Consider the following 20,000-nt stretch of genomic DNA (forward strand, 5'->3'; position numbering starts at 1 on the left):
AGGTCCTTACACACTGTTAAAAAATTGCATTAAAAAGCGGTGAATGCCTGGCAACATTTATTCCAGGTTTTTTAACGTTTTGAAAACGGTTTTATCGACGTAAAGGAGTGATATATGGTCAACAACCCGCAAAGATAATAAAAAAGTAAGGTAAAATTACGGTCGCCTGTATTTTACTGAAATACGGCTGAGAACTATATATTTTTTAGAGAATTTCAGATTAAATTTACGTTTTTTTTTTTTTTTCCAAATTGTGCATGATAGTTCTAAAATCGAATCTATTTTTAAATTCAGTGAGACAACTGACCAACATTTTAAGACTCGGATAATTGGAAAAGAAAATGTTTAGATTAAGCCCTGTCCACAAGATTGAGCATGCCCGATGGGCAAACAGTGATACCAGACCACAATAGTTAGTAAGAATGAGGGTTAATGACGTCAGAAGCGGGAAAACCACAGACAGGGATCTGGCATCATTCAGTGTTGCCAGATACCTGCCTTTATTTTTCACGCTTCTAACGTCATTATCCCTCATTTTCACTAACTATTGTGGCCTGGTATCACTGTTTGCCCGTCGGGCATGCTCGATCGTGTGTGGGCAGGGCTTTAAACGGATCAGGTAAATAGTACAAGGCAGAAACAATGCTGTAAATTACCATGAGCACCACACTTGAAAAAACCACAATTTTAATCGGAGATTCTCTTTCAAAATATAGTTCTCAGCCGTATTTCAGTAAAATACAGGCGACCGTAATTTTACCTTACTTTGTTGTTATCTTTTACGGGTTGGTGACCGTAATATCACTCCTTTACGTCCATATATCCGTTTTCAAAAGGGTAAAAATCCTGGAATAAATGTTGCCAGGAATTTACCGTTTTTAATGCAAAGTTTTAACAGTGCACCTATAGTAAGTAAGTCGTTATTTTTTATATCAAAGGAGATTAACAAGCCCAATCAGCCAATTTTGTCTCTTGCAAAGCTGGTTACAGTAAGTCATACTCTTCATGAGTTTGAAAACAGAAAATTATTAGAAAAGTATTCTAAGAGTGCAGACCTGTGTGGACCTCTGCCGTGGCTGCTTGTTTCTCGAATCCAACTTGCCTTTCCCAGAATCAATTTAGACCGAAGGCGTATTTGAAGTCTGTGTGACATCCATGTGCAAACTTGGGGTGAGGGTAAGGGTTAATTCGGTCGACCTTTTGCTCGAGCTTAACCTTGACCTTTGACCTAGGACTTTCAAAATTGAATCACTTCCACATCTCAACATAACAATTATTCCCTAAAATTGTCACTACTCTATGAGCAAAATTGTGGCCAGGAAGTTGTTCACAAACAAACAGATAAACGGACAAACAGACAAACAGGGTCGAAAACATAACTTCCTCTCAACTTCGTTGCTGGAGGTAATTATGTTGCTACACAATTAACAAAGGTATGGAATTTTTTTTTTTTTTTTTTTTTTTTGTCCCCCACGGAATATTCAACATGCAAACAGAAGAATAAAAAGAAGCAGTAACGGAGTCTGAGTTCTTAGAGCGCCAATTGGCAAGTAAATTCCCACAGGGCATTGAGTACATACCGGAGAGCACCTAGGAAGCTAAATAAACTATTTATCCTTTAGAGAAAGGCACAAGCTTTAAAGATATCCACACTAATCACCACCGAATTCTATACTAGATGGCAGGCATATAATATTTGTTCTCTAGTCTTGCGTAGTGCCATAGCTTCTGTACCATGGTCTTTCACTGTCTTAGAGTTAGAGTTCTCTTGCTTGAGGGGACACTCGGGCACACTATTCAATATTAGTTCTCTTCCTTTTCTTTTGTTACAGTTTTTATGTTTAGATATGATATGTTTATTTTAGTGTTACTCTTCTTAAAATATTCTATTGTAATTGTTAATTATTTCTCTTATTTCCTTTCCTCACTGGGCTATTTTCCGTGTTGGAGCCCTTTGGCTTACTTATAGCATCCTCCTTTTCCAGCTAGGATTTTAGCTTGGCAAGTAATAATAATAATAATAATAATAATAATAACATGGCCAATTAAATCAGCAACTAATTTCACATTCGAATTCATCTGGTTGATTTCTCGAATATTGCAATTAATTAAAAGCTATCGCCCCCGGGTGGGCTCGAACCACCAACCTTTCGGTTAACAGCCGAACGCGCTAACCGATTGTGCCACGGAGGCTTGAATAGCCTGGCTATATATCGGATCTTTCCAGGTCACGCGAACCCAAAGTTGATAATGGGTACGACGCCAGTTTTCTAAAGCTTATTATGCGAATATTTACAAATACCATTTTTTACTTTGTAAACTCTATATAAGGTAATAGATTAAAAGGCTTGAAATTGCAACATTTGTGGGAATTGAAAGTAGACATTGTGGATAAAATTAGGCTTTAAATTGGCTATTTTAATGGTTATTAGCAAATACCAGAAAAATTACCTTCAACTTTGGAATTTCATTTTCACCAAGCGTGAAGGAAGTAACTGAACCATGAAGAGTAAACTGAACCACGAAATAAACATTTCCTACTTGACTGAACTTACAAAATTTGGGTCATATGGCCCGGCGATGGGACCGGGGAATCCATTCAGCGCCGAAGAACAAGTGAAGGGAAACTCTGCAGTTGCAATATGATGTCAAGAGGATGGACATTCAGATGGAAGAACGGCAGTTGGAACGGAGGTAGAGTAGAAGACTAAAGTATGTAGCTAGGAGCTGAAGGAGGTTCTAATTACCCTTCATTAATACCTACAGTGCACTTAACGCTAGGCCCCTGCCACCCCCCACCCCCCACCCCCGCGAGGATAATACTATGATACTTAGAAAGACTTTGTCTATAAAGGATTAAATACTTTTAAGTAATATTTCCTTTCTCCAAGTCACAAAGATGATTCACTCCAAAAAGATCGAGGGATTTTTTAAATATCCTACAATGATTATATCAACAGTGTCAAGAAACTAAGAGACCCTTCTATGATACTTAGCTATACAGGATTAGATGCTTTCAGGAAATATTTCCTTTCCCCAAGTCTCAAAGACGATTCACTCCAAAAAGATCGAGGGATTTTTTAAATATCCTACAATGATTATATCAACGGTGTCAAGAAACTAAGAGACCCTTCTATGATACTTAGCTATACAGGATTAAATGCTTTTAGGAAATATTTCCTTTCCCCCAAGTCTCAAAGATGATTCACTCCAAAAAGCTCATGGGATTTTTAAAATATCCTACAATGGTTAAATCTACGGTGTCAAGAAACTAAGAGACCCTTCTATGATACTTAGCTATACACGATTAAATGCTTTTAGGAAATATTTCCTTTCCCCAAGTCTCAAAGACGATTCACTCCGAAAAGATCGAAGGATTTTTTAAATATCCTACAATGATTATATCTATGGTGTCAAGAAACTAAGAGTCCTTTCCTTGACTACAGGCCTACATTCAATTTGGCAAATATAATAGATCTGATAACAGACGGTTCGTCTATAATGGTTACAATATTCTTTCTTGACTATCAAGTACGATGGATATTTCATGGATATTATGGAATCTGTACAAAATGATTATCTCTCACAACTACCACGAATCATTCTATTGCCTTATCGGTTAAATCGTCCATTTATGATACAGAAGAAGGTTACCGATGTAATTGTTCAGTGGCTACTTTCCTCTTGATAAGGGTAGAAGAGACACTTTAGCTATGTTAAGCAGCTCTTCTAGAGGAAGGACACTCCAAATTCAAACCATTGTTCTCTGGTCTTGGGTAGTGTCATAGCCTTTGTACCATGGTGTTCCGCTATCTTGGGTTTGAATTCTCTTGCTTGAGGATACATTCGGGCACACTATTCAATCTTGTATCTCTTTATCTTTTTTTGTATAGTTTATATATGAAAAATATCTAATTTTATTTTGTTACTGTCCCTAAAATATTTTATTCTGATTGTTATTATTTCTCTTGTATTTTATCTATTTCCTTATTTCTTTTCCTTACTAGGGTATTTTCTCCTTGTTGGAGCCTTTGGGCTTATAGCATCCTGCTTTTCGAAATAGAGTTGTAGCTTACCTTGTAATAATAATAATAATGATAATAATAATAATAATAATAATATAGACTCTATAATAAATAGCTAGAGGGACACTCTTACATCTCTGCACTATATGGGATGATAAATGGGATTTTCATTATGTGCTACAATGGCTTTGCTGAAAAACATGAAAATAGTCAAAATGAACATTTCTGAAAAATAGTCATGAGTAAAATCTAATCTGAAAAATAAAGGATTTATTTGTATTATTCCATAGAAAATACATGCTACATTAATTCACCTTTTATCCTTTTAAACTTTGTTATGTTAAAATTATAATTCAGGATGCCTGAATTGTTCATATTACAGAGGGAGGGTTTACTGTTGAACTTGAATTAATATAGCAAAAGACTTTGAACAAAGACCTTAAATAAGCAACAGCTTTTCTCTAGGATAACCTTCAAGTATTTGTTAACCAAGGGGGGGGGGGGGGGGGGTAATCTCTATCTACAACCAACAATGCCTCTGGGTAGTATTGAGGCTTGAGTATGTACATGTTAAGTCTCAACATACACACATATCATCTTGGAGAATTACGAGATGCACAGTTGCAAGAGCTCATATCTAGCTGGACGAACCAGGAAATCTACAAGAACACCACCATTTTCACAATCCTTAATTAACCGCAAAGTAATTAAGTCGTCTATATTTCATCAATCAAAATTAATCGCCCCCGGGTGGGCTCGAACCACCAACCTTTCGGTTAACAGCCGAACGCGCTAACCGATTGTGCCACGGAGGCCTGCAAGTGAGTGCCACAAATCAGGCATTTCTTGGTCATTCTTCGCCCTTTCTTAACTATGGCTTCACTGCCTACCAGTTTTCTGTTTGTAATTTTGGTATATATATATATATATATATATATATATATATATATATATATATATATATATATATATATATATATATATATCATATCTTGTTTACTGTATTATTCCAACTCTTTACAGTTTCTCTTATTCATCTGCATTTCCCTGTTCTTTCATATTTGGCGGCAAACGATAGGCTGACTACATGGTCACAAATTATGATTCTTTCGTCAATATTAACGATGAATATATATGAATAACTTTCCATCACCATCTATAAAGGTTCTGCTAATTCCTTGGCAACATCACAGGATATAGTGATGGCAAGAGATGGCTGTAGTAATCTACTATTACAACTATGACTAAGAGATGGCTATTTAAGAATGCACTCTTGCAATGCACTATAGATTAATATTTGACTACGAGAGAAAGTCAGAGTTGGTAAACTTTTTAAGTTAGAACACTTACATTGTGTTCTATTTCATTACTTGTCGAAAGCAATTACCCAACAGACTTATTATTTCATCATAGAATTCAACAACAACAAAAACAACAACAGCAAATGCAGCCGTTTCTGGTCCACTGCCGGATATAGGCCTCAAACATGTCTTTATGTCGGGGTTTGGCCAGTTTTCATCACCGGCTGGCCAGTGCGGATTGATGACGGTGGGAGAATTTTGCTTGATCGCTCAAAACCAACCAACCTAGTATGGGTGTCACTGACTAGTACAGCTTTGCTGATCACGGCGATACACAAACCCTTAAAGCATCAACACTCATAGAATATAAGGATTAAAAGCTTCCTTGTAGTCTACAAGACACGGTTCATGATCAAAGTGGGTTACCTATAAACCAGACATTACAAAAGATGGTAACAATGGGTTAATCAGGGCTAACTACATCTACCTAATATTACATTATAAACTAGTGTGAAAGGTAGCTGTCGGGTTCTAACAGAGAGACGACGTGGATGTGACTTTATCAAACAAGATAAGAAGCTAACATACAAACAGTTGAGAGTAAGATGGTCACGAAAATTCAAACGACCTTATATTCAAACAGTTGAGAGTAAGATGGTCACTGAAATTCAAACCTTATATTCAAACAGTTGAGAGTAAGATGGCCACGAATATTCAAACAACCTTATATTCAAACAGTTGAGAGTAAGATGGTCACTGAAATTCAAACGACCTTATATTCAGACAGTTGAGAGTAAGATGGTCACTGAAATTCAAACCAGTTTACATTCAAACAGTTGAGAGTAGGATGGCCACGAATATTCAAACGACCTTATATTCAAACAGTTGAGAGTAAGATGGTCACTGAAATTCAAACGACCTTATATTCAGGCAGTTGAGAGTAAGATGGCCACGAATATTCAAACGACCTTATATTCAAACAGTTGAGAGTAAGATGGTCACTGAAATTCAAACGACCTTATATTCAGGCAGTTGAGAGTAATATGGCCACGAATATTCAAACGATCTTATATTCAACCAGTGAGAGTAAGATGGTCACTGAAATTTAAACCAGCTTACATTCAAACAGTTGAGAGTAAGATGTCCACGAATATTCAAACGACCTTATATTCAAACAGTTGAGAGTAAGATGGTCACTGAAATTCAAACGACCTTATATTCAGGCAGTTGAGAGTAAGATGGCCACGAATATTCAAACGACCTTATATTCAAACAGTTGAGAGTAAGATGGTCACTGAAATTCAAACGACCTTATATTCAGGCAGTTGAGAGTAATATGGCCACGAATATTCAAACGATCTTATATTCAACCAGTGAGAGTAAGATGGTCACTGAAATTTAAACCAGCTTACATTCAAACAGTTGAGAGTAAGATGTCCACGAATATTCAAACGACCTTATATTCAAACAGTTGAGAGTAAGATGGTCACTGAAATTCAAACGACCTTATATTCAGGCAGTTGAGAGTAAGATGGCCACGAATATTCAAACGACCTTATATTCAAACAGTTGAGAGTAAGATGGTCACTGAAATTCAAACGACCTTATATTCAGGCAGTTGAGAGTAAGATGGCCACGAATATTCAAACGATCTTATATTCAACCAGTGAGAGTAAGATGGTCACTGAAATTTAAACCAGCTTACATTCAAACAGTTGAGAGTAAGATGTCCACGAATATTCAAACGACCTTATATTCAAACAGTTGAGAGTAAGATGGTCACTGAAATTCAAACCAGCTTACATTCAAACAGTTGAGAGTAAGATGGCCACGAATATTCAAACGACCTTATATTCAAACAGTTGAGAGTAAGATGGTCACTGAAATTCAAACGACCTTATATTCAGGCAGTTGAGAGTAAGATGGCCACGAATATTCAAACGATCTTATATTCAACCAGTGAGAGTAAGATGGTCACTGAAATTTAAACCAGCTTACATTCAAACAGTTGAGAGTAAGATGGCCACGAATATTCAAACGACCTTATATTCAAACAGAGAGAGTAAGATGGTCACTGAAATTCAAACCAGCTTACATTCAAATATTTGAGAGTAAGATGGTCACTGAAATTCAAACCAGCTTACATTCAAACAGTTGAGAATAAGATGGCCACGAATATTCAAACGACCTTATATTCAAACAGTTGAGAGTAAGATGGTCACTGAAATTCAAACGACCTTATATTCAGGCAGTTGAGAGTAAGATGGCCACGAATATTCAAACGATCTTATATTCAACCAGTGAGAGTAAGATGGTCACTGAAATTTAAACCAGCTTATATTCAAACAGTTGAGAGTGAGATGGCCACGAATATTCAAACGACCTTATATTCAAACAGTTGAGGAGAGTAAGATGGTCACTGAAATTCAACCGACCTTATATTGAGACAGTTGAGGGCAACATGGCACAAAAATTCAACAACGTGAAACATGCGAAAGCAAGCTTAAATAGGTTTTTCTATTATCAGTGCAGGAGAAAGCGAAAGATAAAAAAGCAATAGCATTTCAGTGTATGAGCGTGTATGAAATTCGTGCGGTACACCATTACTTCACTGTAGTACAAACCTTCATTGCTTCTTTTCAACTAACAAATGATGGTTCTAATAACAGACATTTCCTCCACAAGATATGGTAAAATCTAATTCCATCTTGATAGCTAACAAGGTTTAAAAAACAACCTGATTTTTTTCTAAACCTTAAAAGTAATTCTATAACTTATAAAGCTTTAAAGCGATCTGATAACCTACAAAGCTTAAAAAGCAATTTGATAACTAACAAAGCTTCAAAACAATCTGATAACTAATAAACCTTAGAAGTAAACTTATAACTGAAAAAGCTTTAAAACAATCTGATAACCTACAAAGCTTAAAAACAACCAGATAACTAACAAAGCTTCAAAATAATCTGATAACTTATAAACCTTAGAAGTAAACTTATAACTTACAAAGCTTTAAAACAATCTGATAACCTACAAAGCTTAAAAACAACCAGATAACTAACAAAGTTTCCAAATAATCTGATAACTTATAAACCTTAGAAGTAAACTTATAACTTACAAAGCTTTAAAACAATCTGATAACCTACAAAGCTTAAAAACAACCAGATAACTAACAAAGCTTCAAAATAATCTGATAACTTATAAACCTTAGGAGTAAACTTATAACTTACAAAGCTTTAAAACAATCTGATAACCTACAAAGCTTAAAAACAACCAGATAACTAACAAAGCTTCAAAATAATCTGATAACTTATAAACCTTAGAAGTAAACTTATAACTTACAAAGCTTTAAGACAATCTGATAACCTACAAAGCTTAAAAACAACCAGATAACTAACAAAGCTTCAAAATAATCTGATAACTTATAAACCTTAGAAGTAAACTTATAACTTACAAAGCTTTAAAACAATCTGATAACCTACAAAGCTTAAAAACAACCAGATAACTAACAAAGCTTCAAAATAATCTGATAACTTATAAACCTTAGAAGTAAACTTATAACTTACAAAGCTTTAAAACAATATGATAACCTACAAAGCTTAAAAACAACCTGATAACTAAAAAAGCTTCAAAACAATCTGATGACTAATAAACCTTAGAAGTAAACTTATAACCGAAAAAGCTTTAAAACAATCTGATAACCTACAAAGCTTAAAAGCACTCTGACAATTTACAAAACTTAAAAAACAATTTGATAAATTACAGAGCTTAATAACAGTATGATAGCTTGTAAAGCTTGAAAATAATTGGATAACTTACAAAGCTAATCAAAATTTTAACTTACAAAGCTTTTAAACAATAAGACAACTTACAAAGCTCTAAGTTATAGAATGATCTTCCTAATCGGGTAGTTGAATCAGTAGAACTTCAAAAGTTCAGTCTTGCAGCAAATGTTTTTATGTTGAACAGGCTGACATAAGTCCTTTTATAGTTTATATATGACATATCTATTTTAATGTTGTTACTGTTTTTAAAATAATTTATTGTTAATTTTTTCTCAAATCGTTTATTTGTTTCCTTATTTCCTTTTCTCGGTGGGCTATTTTTCCCAGTTGGAGCACTTGGGCTTATAGCATCTTGCTTTTTCAACTACGGTTGTAGCTATGCTAGTAATAATAATAATAATAATAATAATAATAATAATAATAATGATAATAATAATAATAATAATAATAATAATAACAACAAACTTTCAAAGCTAAAAAAAACAATCTGATAACTTTCAAGCCTTTAAGAAAATCCCCTTTCCACGGGAGGTCTCAGGCAATAAAAATAAAAGTAAATCTGGCAAGAATGTGGGTCAGTTAGAACTCAAAGGGGCGGCACATGTGTTTCTATGTGACCCTCACTTCCGAAGGTGCCATCTGGTAAAAACACGTGTTGAGAGAGAGAGAGAGAGAGAGAGAGAGAGAGAGAGAGAGAGAGAGAGAGAGAGAGAGAGAGAGAGAGAGTTGAAAGGGGAGCGAACTAACAACAATTTTCCTTTCATCTTTTTTTTTTCTTCAATTGGGAAATATCTGTAAATCTTACGTCGTTGAAAATAGCAAAATCAAAATATCGATTTTGAATATTGTGGAAAATATTCGTATTAGTTTTTTCTTTATTTTTTCTAATATATGAATTGTTGATAAGATAGTAAACATCAGTTATGAAAAGCGATTGTATTATTATTATTATTATTATTATTATTATTATTATTATTATGATCATCATCATCATCATTCTTATTATTGTTATTATTATTATTATTACTAGCTAAGTCAGCCAAACTCTTAGTTGGAAGAGCAGGATGCTATAAGCCCAGGGTCTCCAATAAGGAAAAATGGCCCAGCGAGGAAAGATAAAAGGAAATAGGGAAATAAATAAACTACAGTTAAAATAAAATACTTCGAGAACAGTAACAACATTAAATCAAATCCTTCATATTTAATCTTTAAACTAGCCAAATAATTTTAATTAAATCCTCCTTTTGTATCTAATTAATTCAGTAACAGCATTAAATCAAATCTTTCATATTTAAGCTTTAAATCAGCCAAATGAAGAGACACGTGTCTTAATGAAATCCTTCTTTATTATCTAATCAATTTCTAACTCGTTCCCTCATGAATGGTTTTATATAAAGAACAATCCAGGTAAGTATATAACCCCAGGCTATCTAATATCCTTCAATGCTTGTTTACTTCCACCTGTCTAATATCATTAACCAACTTCTCTAATTACACACCTCTCTAACTTCTTTCGCTACACACCTGTCTAACCTCTTACTTTTTCCTCTAATTTTATTTACACGAGCCATTAACGATGAAGTTCTTTGGACCAATCACTTGGAAAATTACGATTCTACGCTTTGTTGAAAATGCCCAATGATAATCATCGGAAAAAAGTGTATTATTATTATTATTATTATTATTATTATTATTATTATTATTATTATTATTACCTAAGCTACAACTCCAGCTGGAAAAGCAAGATGCTATAAGCTCAAGGGCTCCAACAGGGAAAAATAACCCAGTGAGGAAAGGAAATAAGGAAATAAATAAACGAAATAAGTAATGAACAATTAAAATAAAATATCTTAAAAACAATAACAACATTCAAACAGATATTTCAAATATAAATTATAAAAAGACTTATGTCAGTCTGATCAACATAAAAACATTTGCTCCAACTTTGAACTTTTGAGGTTCTACTGATTCAACTACCCGATTAGGAAGATCATTCCACAACTTGGTCACATTTCGAATAACAATTCTAAATACTGTGTAGTATTGAACCTCATGATGAAGAAGGCCTGACTATTAGAATTAACTGCATGCCTACTATTACGAACAGGATGGAACTGTCAGGGTAGATGTGAATGTAAAGAATGGTCAGAATTATACAAAATCTTATGCAACATGCATAATGAATTAATTGAACGACGGTGCCACAGATTAATATCTAGATCAGGAATAAGAAGGAAATAAATTAAAATATAATTGTATACCTGAATAATAAGAATAAAAAATTAAATAAAATTATTAAAAACTTTGTGCCTTCCATTTCCCCAGACTTAACGTTCCACCTTTTTTTTTTTTTTTTTTTTTTTTTTAAAGAAGAGAAAATTAGATTGGAGCTTTAAAGAGATTAATGAATTTGGTAATGACTGGACTCATTACTTCGTATCACTCAAATAAACGATTTCTCATTTCGGTAAACCCTTTGAATTTAGACTTTTTGCTATTTCCCAAAATAACACAATCCCACATTCGACAATAATACTTAAAGAGGCACAAAAGGGAGAAGGGACAATAAAGAGAGGAATTGAAGAGAAAACGTGAAGAAAGGATAAATGCTCTTATCGTAGAAAAAAAAATAAGAAAAACTACTGGAAAATTAAATGAAAGAAACAAGGTTTAAAAGTGGAAGCGCAAAAAATCAATACAAGAGAGAGAGAGAGAGAGAGAGAGAGAGAGAGAGAGAGAGAGAGAGAGAGAGAGAGATTTGAAAAACAGAATACTACATGATCAATAGCCACAAAAGGGAAAGCAGGCCAGTAAAGAAAAGAAACACGAGTGAAAAGGAATATTTAAAATAGAAATTGAAAAAAAAAAATCAACACATTAAGATAAATAACAAAAGTTAAATAAATATTAAAATATAAAATGAGATTAAAGTGAACGTACAAAAAAAAAAAGCATTCGCATAAAGTTTTTTTCTGAAGTTAAACTAAATTAACTAATCGAAAAGCGCGAGAAATGTTAGAATTAACGTCATATCTAAAACTACGTGGTGAATAAGATACTGTGAGAAGTTATGAATGAAAAAGATGTCGCGTTAAAGCAAGTGTCTGGAAATATATATATATATATATATATATATATATATATATATATATATATATATATATACATATATATATATATATATATATATATATATATATATATATATATATATAGTATATAAATTATATATATATACATATATATATATATATATATATATATATATATATATATATATATATATATACATATATATATATTATTTTTTTCGGTCACACTCAGCTCTCCCCGTCCCTCTGGTATGGGGAAGAGGGAGTAATCATACCCTGGTGAGAGTGGTGGTGCGTGTGCGTGTGTGTATCAATCTAAATATTTAGCTGTCATTTTTGACGGGTCGCGTACATTAGTAAAATATAAACAGCATACACAATGAGCTAATTGAAAAATAACGCCAGAGTTTGATATCAAGATAAGAATATAATCTAAATATTTGTCCAACAATTCAAAATTAGCGCCTACTGCCGAATACCAGACAGAAAATATATTTATAATAGAAAATATATTTACGACATGGGAAAATACAAGAATTGAAATATTTCCATAGGATCGAAAGGTATACGAAGTTCTTGTAAGAATCAATATACATAACATTCTGCAACTGAAGAAGAGCCAGGCAGTATATTTCTTAAAAGTGACTTTGCTTTTAAACTGTCATACCTACAGTTTCGAGTAGTTAAAGAAACTGACCAACAGTGAGCTAGGGAACACTAGATTGCATTCCTGTAGATGCTGCTTGTGTATGAGAGAGAGAGAGAGAGAGAGAGAGAGAGAGAGAGAGAGAGAGAGAGAGAGAGAGAGAGAGAGAGAGCAATTATTTATTGTTGAAGGAATGATAACCATCTTAATCCAACAACTGTTTTCAGCAAGTAGTTTACCAGGTAAATACGAAAAAAAACATCCCTGTAGTTAATTGCTAAACTGTCGATAAAACAGAAAACGATCTTAAAATCCACATTAAACAATATTTATTGACCTACTTCATATAACTTAAGTGAAATTGTTTACGGAATTCGCGAGGTGTAAACACTCATTCGCTTTAACTAGAACTTCAAAAACTGTAAAACCCGCTAGCTTTTCCTCTTGCCGCGATTTCTTGTCTGTTACTTAATCTTGTTTACCAAAATTTAACCTAATTATTTAGCACCTGCTCTAATCTCCAAACGTGCCTGAGCGAAGGGCTGAAGTCTATCATCATAGATTATACAAAATACTTCTTCTTTGTCTACACCTTTTCCCACTTTTATGTGGGGTCGATGTTTCTGGCCAGCGTTCTCCACCTACCTCTGTCCCACACTTCATCACCGGTTAATCCTTTTGATCGAAGGTCATCCTTGATACAGTCCATCCACCTTAGCTTTGGTCTCCCTCTCCTTCTCGTTCCCTGTACCTCCATTTCCATCACTCCCCTCCCAATATACTGTTCATCTCTTCTCCCAATATACTGTTCATCTCCCAATATACTGTTCATCTCTTTTGATGTGTATTTAATGTCAATAAATATTTCGAATTTAAAGTCTATCATCCAAGAGGAAATTATATTTATAAATTTCCCTTCAAGAAAGACCACAAAGTGAAGCTTATTATTATGATAAACTTTGTTTACTAAAGTTTAGCGCAAGTATATTCAAAGGAATATTCCTGTTTACGTGATGAAATCTAAAAGTTATTCAATTCTATTTTGATCTAATTCTTTACATTAAGAGCTTTCCTAACTTCCATTTGTGAAAAAACCCTAATATTTAAATTTCGAATCGGAAACGTATGGTCGCTTAACTTCTATTTGAGATTCTTTTACTACCTTAATAATAGCAGTCGCATGGATTTATTTATATTTTGTAAACGATCAAAATTAATAGGGATGCGGGATTTACATATCAAAAAAGACCATTTTACCCAAGTCTTAATTAAAACTAATTAATCATTTCCTGGTCGGTACATTAAAATTTATCGAAAATTTTCTTATCGTTCTCATTAACAAAGAAAGCAATTTTGCTGTTTATTATTGTTAATTATTGGCATCATGATTATCATAATAATTACTATCGCATAAATTTAAGCATTTGATAGTTTCAATGAAAAATAGTCCAATTGACAAAGTGGCTATAAGATAGGTAGAGCTACGAGACTTTGACATAAAGCATAATTCATATAATACACTTGATTCGTAGAGTAAATAACTAACCGGGTGGTAGGGTGATTGCCACACTCGGGTTCGAGTCCACGTGTGACGGTCTGAACGATCCCCCGGTCTCAGAATTCTCCTTGATAATCTGCGCATGCGCGAACATTACGGTTTGCCAGGGCATACGAGGTTGATGTTTTATTTTCCTGTGATGTTAGCGTGCGCAGCTCAACATTACCGCTTGCCAGTACATACGAGCTTGATGTTTTATTTTCATGCAAGCGAAGCGATCTAATGGCGGAAAAGAACCATTATAAAATGTCAAGGAGAATTCTGAGACCGGGGGATCGTTCAGACCGTCACACCGGTCAATCTCGTTAGTTCTTTTGGTCGATGCAATCTCACCATCCTTGTGAGTTAAGGATGGGGGGGGGGTTTGCTTATAGGTCCATCTGCTGAGTCATCAGCAGCCTCTGCCTGACCCTCCTTCCTCCTAGCTTGGGTGGAGAAGGGGCTTGGGCTTTGATCATATGTATATATGTTCAGTCTCTAGGGCATTGTCCGGCTTGATAGGGCAATGTCAGTGCCTTGCCTTTGCCATTCATGAGCAACCTTTAAACCTTTAAACTCCCAAAGACATCAATAGCCTTAAATGAGATATTCCAAGGGCAGGTGTAATACCAAGTAGTACCTTCTAATAACAGTTATAAAACTGACAGACATCTTCCGACGACAGGTAGATACTGAGTAACACCAGCTTAGGACAGGTGCATTATAAAATAACACCTTTTTCAAGATTGTTACAGTACTTACTACTCGTTCCAGAGACGCGTACAATACTATCAAACCCCTTTTTAAGACATAGAATGCTAACGCATTCTTAAGACAGGTACAATACTAACTAGAACTTTTAATACCTGTAGAATGCTGGTTAACACCTTAAAACAGGTACAATACTGAATAACACATTCCACAGACAGGTAAAATACTGCCCAAGACCCTAAGACAGTTACAATACTGACAAACACTTTAAAAGACAAGTGCAATATTGCCTAAAACATTCTTAAGACAGGTACAATACTGCCCAACACCTTAAGGCAGGTACAATACTGACTAACACATTCCACACACAGGTAAAATACTACCGAAGACCTTAAGACAAGTGCAATACTGAATAACTCAGTCAGGTAAAATACTGCCCAAGACCTTAAGACAAGTGCAATACTGAATAACAGTCAGGTAAAATACTGCCCAAGACCTTAAGACAAGTGCAATACTGAATAACACAGTCAGGTAAAATACTGCCCAAGACCTTAAGACAAGTGCAATACTGAATAACACAGTCAGGTAAAATACTGCCCAAGACCTTAAGACAGGGACAATACTGACCAACAGATTTTAAAGACAAGTACAATATTTGTAATGCCTAAAACATTCTTAAGATAGGTACAATAATGCCCAACACCTTATCACAGGTAAAATACTGCCTAAAACTTTCTTAAGAAACGTAGAATACTAACACACGCCTAAGGCAGGTACAGTTGGCTTCATTAATTCCGGTGCACTTCATGGGAAGCAAAGTAAAACATCTGTATAGAAAAATGTTATTTACTTAACAGCACTTCGTAAAATTAATAAAAATGATTTGATCACGTGTTTACACACTCATGTACTTTGTTTTACAGGCACCGTTCCCAACAGTTTCTCGTATGCTAAAGACAGCTTTACTTGCTACAATATACAAGTGTCAGGTTTCTTCTTAGCTTCCCATCAAGGGTACCGGAATTATTGAAGCTAACTGTACACAGTGACTAGAAATTTCCAAAGGCAGACATAAAATTGACTACCAGCTTCTGAAGACAAGAATAATTCTAATACAACTTCCAAACATAAGTACAACCTCACTCAGCCTTCATCATGGTAACACAATGAAGCAGATCACAACTGAACCACCCAGGAGGACCACATTACTTCTTCCCTCGTCCTAAGATGCAAATCCGAGAATGTGACATCACTCTTAACAGGGCGATTTTATGCACATTTAAGCTCTTGACGTGAGTGAGGGTATACACGTGTGTGTCGTTCTTACATGTCTTTTTTCTTAAAGCTTATCTTTTTCATTGTTCTTTTTTATTACTTCCAAGAGGCAATAGACTTTATAACCAGGTGCGAATCGTAACAATTTCCCTGATGCAAGTGTGAAACAGATGGCCATTTATACCTATCTTCACTATAGAATTTGCTTTTTCATCAACTTGTACATAATCATTTACATGCATTTTATAAATTAGTATAAAAATCAGACGCAATGATCAATATTACTTTTTCATTTAATCTCAGGGTTGTGGTGGCCGATGTGGTAACGTCCCTGACTTGTGATCGCCAGACTGAGTTTGGAATCCCGATCAAACTCGTTAGTTTCTTTGGTCGCTGCAACCTTCCCATCCTTGCGAGCTAAGTATGTGGTAACGTCCCTGACTGGTGATCGCCAGACTGGGGTTCGAGTCCCGATTAAACTCGTTAGTTTCTTTGGTCGCTACAACCTCACCCTCCTTGTGAGATAAGGATGACTCATCAGTAGCCATTGCCTGGCCATCCTTGGTCTTAGCTTGGATGAAGAGGGAGCTTAGGCGCTGATCATATGTATATATGGTCAGTCTCCAGGGGTACTGTCCTGCTTGATAGGACAGTGTCCCTGTCCCTTACCTCTGCCATTCATGAGCGGCGTTTAAACCTTTAAAAGCTAATTTGCGTTAACGAAAAAAGAAAAACTGTATCACATAAACTCAAATTGAATAAAAGGCATGTTGACAATGTAAATGTAATACCGTAGATTAAAAGAATATTGATAAAAAGTCTATTGTACAATTTTGGAGTTTTAAAATCTGAATAAAAATGCGCAATCGAGTTATAGGTTTTATAATGAAAACCTTAATCAAAGAGTGTAGAACAAAAGAGCATATATTCATTACAGGACAAATTTCATCTATAATAACAGAAAAGAAGAAGTTCACATTACAGGTGGATGTTAACCCATTAATCTTTTCGTTTTTTTTTTTTTTTTTTTTTTTTTTTTTTTTTTTTTTTTTTTTACATACGCCGACAAACATTTCCTAATTATGCATTCATATTGCTATGAACAAAGCATCTCATCGGTTTGTTTACATTCAATGGAAAAAATAAATAATGAAGACAAAATAATTATTAAAAAACATGAAACACACTTCATAATGACCAATTAACTATACTATTTCAATACAAATATTCAGTTTATTCATAACTCTAGTAACTTTTACGCGAAATATATGATATTTTTTCACGACTGAAGAGACTTGTTGTTATTGCTACATAAAACCTGCAATATGCAAGCACGGGCTCTTGCTACATAAAAACAACCCATAGGTTGAGATTTAATCAGTAAAGGATTGTATCTGGAGAGGTCAAGATATCCCATAAAAAGAAAAGGTCTTTGTCCTGTGATATAAAAGTAAAAGGATAAATATTATATCATCCTTTGTTTCTTACTTTGCAACTAATAAGGATCTCTTGTTTGAGGGTACACTCGGGCACTATATTCTATCTTATTCCACTTCCGCTTGTTTTGTTAAAGTTTTTATAGTTTATATAGGAAATATTTATTCTACTGTTACTATTCTTAAAATATTTTATTTTTTCTTGTTTCCTTTCCTCACTGGGCTAATAATAATAATAATAATAATAATAATAATAATAATAATAATAATAATAATAATAATAATAATAATAATAATAATAATAAAAGCAAGAATGGTCCAAAATACCATAGCTGAGCTATAACAGGATATAAAATTCTAGGATTGCTCACAGGGATGCAATAACAAGAGGCCCTGGAGTGATAAAATAACGGGATACCATATCAGGATTCTACAATGAATATATGAAGAATTGAAAAGATGATGGAAATATACTAAAATAACGGATGTAGATGGGTGGGGTGAAAAGATGGGAGAAAAATGCATAAATTAGAAGTGATGATGAGTTAAATGCAATTGTCATGAAACGTTATTATGTGATAATAATAGGAATGGCAGTCAAATTGAACTGTGAGTCTAGGAGGAAAAAAGGAAAAGTTAGAGGGAATGAGGAAGTATTTGAAACTGAGCATGGGGAATTGGTAATGATGAAACAAATCACTAGAAATTTTGTAACCGAGAGTTAATCGATGTGATCTTGATATATATATATATATATATATATATATATATATATATATATCTCATATACAGGCTATATCTGTGAAAATTTATATATATAAATTTTGATATAAAGGATATGACGGTAAAAATAAGTTAAACTATATTTGGAAACACCGAAATTAATCAACAAGTATTGATAGATTGATTCTTTATGATTCTTGTGAAAAGTCACTCATATATTTCAATATTAACCCCAAAATTTTACAATTCAAGAATCCGAAAGTTTTCATTCACCAACACTAATTAATTTCGTAGTTTTTCAAATATTTTTGTCTTTTGAATTTTCACCAATAGCCTTCATATTATCATTATTATTATTATTATTATTATTATTATTATTATTATTATCCAAGCTACAACCCTAGTTGGAAAAGCAAGATGCTATAAGCCCAGGGGCCCCAACAGGGAAAAATAGCCCAGTGAGGAAAGGAAATAAGTAAATAAAAAGAACAAATTAACAATAAATCATTCTAAAAAAGGCAACAACGTCAAAACAGATATGTCATATATAAACTATTAACAACATCAAAAACAAATATGTCATATATATAAGAGTAATTCTATCGTTCAACCATCGTAGTTCTGACGAAGAGCCACATAAAAAGTGATTCGAAACACGTGCCAACCCCGAATATTAATTTGAAAATGTGTAATTTTAGTTTCCGTCTTCTGAAATCTGACGGGAACTCGGTTGGCCCGAGAAAATTTGCCTACGATTTTTAGACGGCATTAAGGCATTACATGCATGCATGCATGCATATATACATACACACACATATATATATACATATATGCATATATATATATACACAAACATAATATATATATAAATATATATATATATATATATATATATTTATATATATCTATATCTATCTATCTATCTATCTATATATATATATATATATATATATATAACTATACACACACTCATATGCGTGTGTGTGTGTGTGTACAGATAATTCAATTAATTTCCTTCGAGCTATTTTCATTGTCTTTGAATTTTACCTACAGTTTTTCCCAGATTTTAGTTTCCATTCGCTCTTCCCAACCTATTCTTTCGTCTTCCCTTTTACACTTTTTTTACTTCATGAAGATTTTTCGTCGATCCTATAATTCCTTTTAATCCTTCGTTAACCGAATTCGGATGTTTTTAATCCCTTCAGTTTTCACCGGTCACTTTTAACTCTTCAAAGAATTTATCTGTTTTCGAAGCTTCCCATCTCTCTCTCTCTCTCTCTCTCTCTCTCTCTCTCTCTCTCCTCTCTCTCTCTCTCTCTCAACTATTTTACCACATAATATAAGAAACAACATGATTCTCTCTCAACTATTTTACAACATAATATAAGAAACAACATAATACTCTCTCTCTCTCCCTCTCTCTCTCTCTCTCTCTCTCTCTCTCTCTCTCTCTCTCCTCAACCATTTTACAA

At 33.9% G+C, this 20,000-nt stretch overlaps 1 protein-coding gene and 2 non-coding genes across 3 annotated transcripts in view; all 3 read right to left on the reverse strand.

The window, feature by feature from the left end:
* LOC137620639 (centromere protein F-like) overlaps positions 1-20,000 on the reverse strand; it is a 265,316-nt gene that overhangs the window by 238,699 nt on the left and 6,617 nt on the right. The window lies entirely within an intron of this gene.
* TRNAN-GUU (transfer RNA asparagine (anticodon GUU)) lies at positions 2,120-2,193 on the reverse strand. Its single transcript has one exon. It is a non-coding gene; the product is annotated as a tRNA-Asn (tRNA).
* On the reverse strand, positions 4,767-4,840 carry TRNAN-GUU (transfer RNA asparagine (anticodon GUU)). Its single transcript has one exon. It is a non-coding gene; the product is annotated as a tRNA-Asn (tRNA).

This window comes from Palaemon carinicauda, chromosome 27 (genome assembly GCF_036898095.1).
Source record: "Palaemon carinicauda isolate YSFRI2023 chromosome 27, ASM3689809v2, whole genome shotgun sequence".
Taxonomy (NCBI): domain Eukaryota; kingdom Metazoa; phylum Arthropoda; class Malacostraca; order Decapoda; family Palaemonidae; genus Palaemon; species Palaemon carinicauda.